This window comes from Vigna radiata, chromosome 5 (genome assembly GCF_000741045.1).
Source record: "Vigna radiata var. radiata cultivar VC1973A chromosome 5, Vradiata_ver6, whole genome shotgun sequence".
In the NCBI taxonomy this organism is placed as follows: domain Eukaryota; kingdom Viridiplantae; phylum Streptophyta; class Magnoliopsida; order Fabales; family Fabaceae; genus Vigna; species Vigna radiata.
In genome coordinates this window covers 8440527-8446492 of record NC_028355.1, presented here as the reverse complement: position 1 = coordinate 8446492, position 5966 = coordinate 8440527, and positions in this window count along the sequence as shown.

The following is a 5966-nucleotide window of genomic DNA, read 5'->3' as shown; positions in this document are numbered from 1 at the left end:
TCCCTTAGGCCATTTGGCAAATTAAATTTCATTTGGTAGATGTCATAGGTCATGTTAATTGCTAAAAGTAAATTGTGTTATTTATTTTTTTGTTGTAATTTAATTTCATATAGTTTGTTGAGTTGGGTTTTATATTTTTAATTTAGTGTTGCATTTTAATGGCTTTAATTATATTTAGATATTTTTGTTACAGTGTTAGACGTTTAATATTTTTTTTTTTTACTTTAATGTTTTCTATGTTTAGTTGTGGTGATTTAGTTGTAATGTTAGCTTTAGTGTCCATCCGTTTCAATACTGTGAGTTAGGTCTAACTTCGTGCTTTAATTCAGTCGATTTGCATTCATAGAACCACTTTCAACCCCCCCTTTCATGTGAGACCTGATTCTCGAACCACAGTTTGGTCCTTGAGAGACGACCTAGGAGTCATTCCCTAGCTATACTGCAATTCTTATATGCCATCAAATTTGTATGGGCCGCAACACCCATCACACACCTCACGGCCTTTAAGGTAGCACCAGCCGTCACTTGCTGAGGTCTTTTAGCTGCAACGTTTTTTTAAAATGTGGGGAGATGGTCACGGTTTTGAGGGAATGAAGGAAACACATCTTCTTTTCCTTTTCATTTTGTGCAAAGGCTGAAGTATTTTATTTGGAGTTTTACTTGAATGTTAACGTTGATTTATATTTTGAGCTGACTGAATGAAGCATCTTTCTTTTAGTTTATTTTCATTCAATGAAGTAGCACTCTCTTTTTGCGATTGATTTTTGTTTTTAGATTGAAAGAAGATGTTGATTCACTGTTGAAGTGACGCACATGTCACGGCCCTTAGGCATTTGTTTAATTTCTATTTGAATAGCGCATTTCATGCTTAAATTTGATAGTAAAACACACCCTTTTATGCCTTAGAATGAGCTTTAAATCAAGTAAAACACTTAGTTGTGTCTTGTGAGAGTCAAAATTTGGTTGTAGCGATATTATGCTTATTTTACATTGTTTTGCACGGCTTTTAGATGAATTAAAGAGAGAAGTGAAGTAAGGTGGAGTTAGACCCATGAAAGAAGGAGAAAAATGATGAAAAGAAGGGTCAAGTAAGCCGTTGAGCACCAGAATGGTCCGCTGAGCGCTCAGAGCGCTCAGAGGGAAACCACTCAGCGGCAAAACTGACTGCTGAGCGGTTAAAGCGGCAAGAGGCAAACCGCTGAGCGGTGAACTTAGGCGCCTGGGCGGTTGTTTGTTTTTTTTAGCTAGATTCTGTAATCTTTCTGTTATCTTTTTGGGCTTATATATAGCCTCAGTACGAATTAGAAGTGGATTCTTTTGGCAGAGATAAGCGTCCAGAGCTATTGCACACACCTTGGAGGAGGTTCCTTGGATGCTTAGGCTTCAATCTACCAAGTTTAGGGTTATTTCTTCCATTCTTTCATCATATTCATCTAGTTTCACCATGATTATGGTGAACTAAACCCTTTGTTGTTGGGGAACAATGTAANCTTTTGAAACTCTCATATATTCAAATTCTTATTTATTTCATATGTTTGTCATATACTTGTTTATCAATTGTTGGGTTCTCATATTTGCTTTAATGCTTTTATTGTTTAACTAATTCATTAAAAGTTATTTGTCTTTATCGACATGGGGACGTACGATAATGTCATGAACTGGTGAGAAATTCTTTGATTATGCTAATACCGCCTAGGGATAGGGGTAAGACGGTCAATTGTATTTGCTTCCGATCACTTTGCATTATTGGTTACTAGGAGAGGCTAGGGATAACAAGCCGGTAATTAATAATAGGCTCTTTTAACCAAGGGATTGGGTTAAGGGTAGACTAGAAAGTTTGCATGGTAATTGGATAAATAAGTGAAGTAAATAAGAATAGTAGATATATGAGAGTGGATAAGATGAAATTGTAAACCCCAACAACACTACTCATCCATAGTTTTCAAAGCCAATTGAATCAACTGCATTTGCATGTTTATTTTTGTTCTTTGCATATAACCACCAAATTAATTCTTTTCTCAAGTCTTACGCGATTTGTTTACATGAAAAGTAAGGCCTAAGAGTCCTTTGGGAAGAATGATATTGGGTTTACCAATTATATTACTTGATAACGATCTGGTGCACTTGCCAGTGGCTTAACACTTCGTATTGGTGTAAAATTCCTTGACAATTGCTTTATTGGCTGGCGTAAGGTAAGTGGCTAAACATTCCCAATTTCTGTTTTCTAGCTCCTCTCTAAAATGTGGAGCCAAGTCTGGTATCCACCCCTCTTTGTGCTCCATCAAGAGTCATCTATCTTGGACAATGAGGTAGTGTTGCTCATGTTTACGGGAGAGGAACCTGCATCAAACACAATTCACAAAACCAAAAGAAATTCCATTAACCATTAGTAAATCACACAGCAACCCCTAAACACGCTTCTTATGATCGATAAGGGCAGAGCAAAGCCCCTCAGCATCACCTACAACCAGGAACACACAGAAAAGACAAAATTCATGCATATGCAAAAGTTGCGCTCAACGGTAACTAGCGTTGAGCGGTGACAGGTTTTTCTGCATAAAATGCCCTAGCTGGCTTCTAGTCTCCACCCACATGCAATTTTTACAATTCCAGACCTCAATTAAAGATTTTAATCGGTCCAAATAGTTATTATTTAAATCAATCATGCATAAACATCAAAATCCCTAAAAAAATCATGTTTAGACAACCCTATTCATTCAAAATCATACTTCCAAAACCCTAGAATGTAAAATCCATGATTTACTTGAGTGGAGATGTTCAATGTGTGAAGAATGCTTGATGAATGTGAAGAAACCAGCCCCTAACAGCAATACTCTCACAAAACCCCAAACTTGAATGAAGAATTGGTGCAAAAATGGATGGAAGAAGGGTTTTGGTGAAGAAGAGTGAAGGGGAAAGTGGAGAGAATCTTTTGGAGAAAGCTTTGGAGTGGCTAAAATGAGTGAGAGTCGAATGGATAGGTTAGGAAGAGACCTAGGGTAAGTTAAGTATTAATGGGCCAACTCACGCTGGGCCCAAAATTTAAAACCCAAAAACCAATCTGTCGGACTAGCGCTCAATGCCAAACTGACGCTGAGCGGCATGCACGATCTTTGCTCTTCTTCTTCCTAGCTTGCCCTAAGCATCAACTACCAATACCTCTCAACCTCAACCCTCAAATTTTCGAATTTCCTTTCTTTTCCACTCCTTCACACACTCTCACTTAATCAATGCATTTCATCTCTCTCACCACTTAAATATTCAACAGTCAAACCTCTATATTGCAACTAGAACAAAATCAAAACAAAGAAACAAAAATAAATCAATCAACTGGGTTGCCTCCCAAGTAGCTCTTGTTTAACTTGATGAGCATGACCCAAACTCCTTCTAGCACCGATCAGTAGGAGCAACTCTTACGATCACCCATCAATAGGTGTACCTTCCTAGTATCCTTCAGTAGATACTCAACCATCTAGCATCCATCAAAAAATGTTATGCCAAATAAAACAATGTTCCAAAATATTTAAAAATTACTGTTGGAAAACAGGTTGGCTTCGTTTCAGCACCAAGAGGGGGGTGAATTGGTGAGGTTTCAAATTCAGAGTCTTCTTAAAATCTTTTTCGTAAAGTATGAACCTTTATAAAGTTTCTTGAATCACAAGGAATGAAATATCTAAGTGCAGCAAAAATTACAAAGTTGACTACGAAAGCAACAATGTCGATTGAATGTAAAAGTGTAAGGATAGAGAAATCAAACGCAGGTTTTTATACTGGTTTGGCCTCAATGCCTACATCCAGTGTCCTTCCACAATCCGGAAGAAAATTCACTATAATGACCAACGTTTTTACAACAAGGCTTTTATAGAGACCTCCACGTCAAAAATATAAAACACCTCTTTAACCCTCTAACCAAAATATAGGCAGTACACACAAAAAGATCTGCAACAAGATATCCCCTCTTCTGCAATCTTAAACCCTCTTCTGCAACAAGATATTTTGAACGTATATTTATAGTTTTCTATAAATCACACGCTCATGTAGTCAACTAAGCTATTAATAAAGTCGACTTTCCTCATACAGTTATAACAGTTAAGTCAAATAGTACCAGTCAACAACAACCAAATTGATTTTGCATTTAATAGAGTTGACTATTATAAATGTTTTAACTAACTTTCAAAATATAGTTGTTACTGTACACAAGTATAAGAGAATTTCAAATCAAACAACTAACTAAGTCGGATCCACTGTGCATGTAGTCGACTTAGGCTCATCAACACAATTTGAAAATCTTTTCAATGCAAAATCTCATATAGCACTGCTTTTTAAAATATGTGCAAAGTCATGAGTTTTAATCGACTTGCTTCATAATGAAGTCGACTTAAAACTTGCAGATTTCCCACACATTGTGAGTACATCAAAGTGCATGTGGTTTTCCTTTTCATAAACATATGCAATGCAAACACAAGTGATGTAACACGTATAAGATCAGTGAATATGCATATACATGTTAAATTAAACAATGTTCACAATAAAGCATAGAACATGTAACACAAAACTATACATGTGTTATTAATAATGTTTTGTCATCATCAATGTTAGCTAAACCAGTGTTTCCCTTATCAACAATCTCAACAATTACATCACCAAAATAACTAAATAACAAAAGAAACAATGTTCTTAAATCAAATGGGGTGCCTCCCAGCAAGCGCTCCTTTAATGTGATTAGCTTGACCCAATAAAGCTCACGTTCCATCTTCAACGTTGGTGTTTTTCTTGCTTTCATCACACCAACTCATCAACTACTATCGATCCACCTCTTTGACTCTTCTTGAATATGGAGCTTCAATTTCTATCACTCCATTCCCTTTGAAAGCTTTCACAACCCACAACTTGTTCTTGAATCTCACAGGAGTGCCAAGTTTGAATATTGCATACTCCAAGTCATAGTGGACCGTCCTTCCTTTATCATCTTTTTCTTCCTCCCTAACTTGTGACAAGGAACAATTTTTACCTTTGATGACCGGCTTAGTAGCTTTATGTCTAGTCTTCTTCACTTGAATCTGCTTATTGTTGAAGCACCTCCTCTTCTTAGTCTTTAAGCACTATCAACCCATCATCCACATTAATGATTACTTTAGCCGTTTTCATAAACGGCCTTCCAAGAACAATTGGGATCTTCTCCTCCTCCTTCATCTCCATTACCACAAAGTCAACCAGGAATTCAAGTTTTTCAACTCGAATCAACATGTCCTCCACCACACCATAGGGTTTCTTTGGTGATCCATCCGCCATTAGCAAAGAAATCTTTGTCGGCTTCACTTTAAGACCATCAATTCTCTTAAGCACAGATAGTGGCATCAAATTAATGCTTGACCATAAATCAAGTATGGCTTTCCCTATTTTCACACCCCCTATGATGCAAGGAATGGTAAAACTTCCTGGATCCTTCACTTTTATAGGACGTTCTTTCGTCAGAGCCATGTTACAGGTACCCTGTTCATCAATAGTCTCCTCATCTAGATATCTCTTCTTTTCAAGGAAACTTTTAAAAACTCTTGCATACACAGGAACCTGTTGCAAAACATCAGTCAAAGGTATAATCTCCAATTTATTGAAGATTCCTCTAAAACAACTCAATTGTTTCTCTTTCTCCATTTTTTGACTCTCCTCAGGAAGAATCTTTACTATTTTCTCTATTTTTTCTCTCTCATCTTCTTCTCTTATTTTTCTATCTCACCCTCACATATTAACTCTTCTTTTTCCTCTCTCTTCTCTAACTCAACTCTTTCTTTTCTCTCCTCCACCCTCTCATCAGCTATACATCAGCTAAAACAACTCAATTGTTTCTCTTTCTTTCTTTACATTCTTCTTTGGGGTTAACCTCAGTATTAACCTACATCCTCTTTGTAATCCGAGTTTATGGTTTCAAATTGCAATCAACATCACCAGCCATCACACATACATAT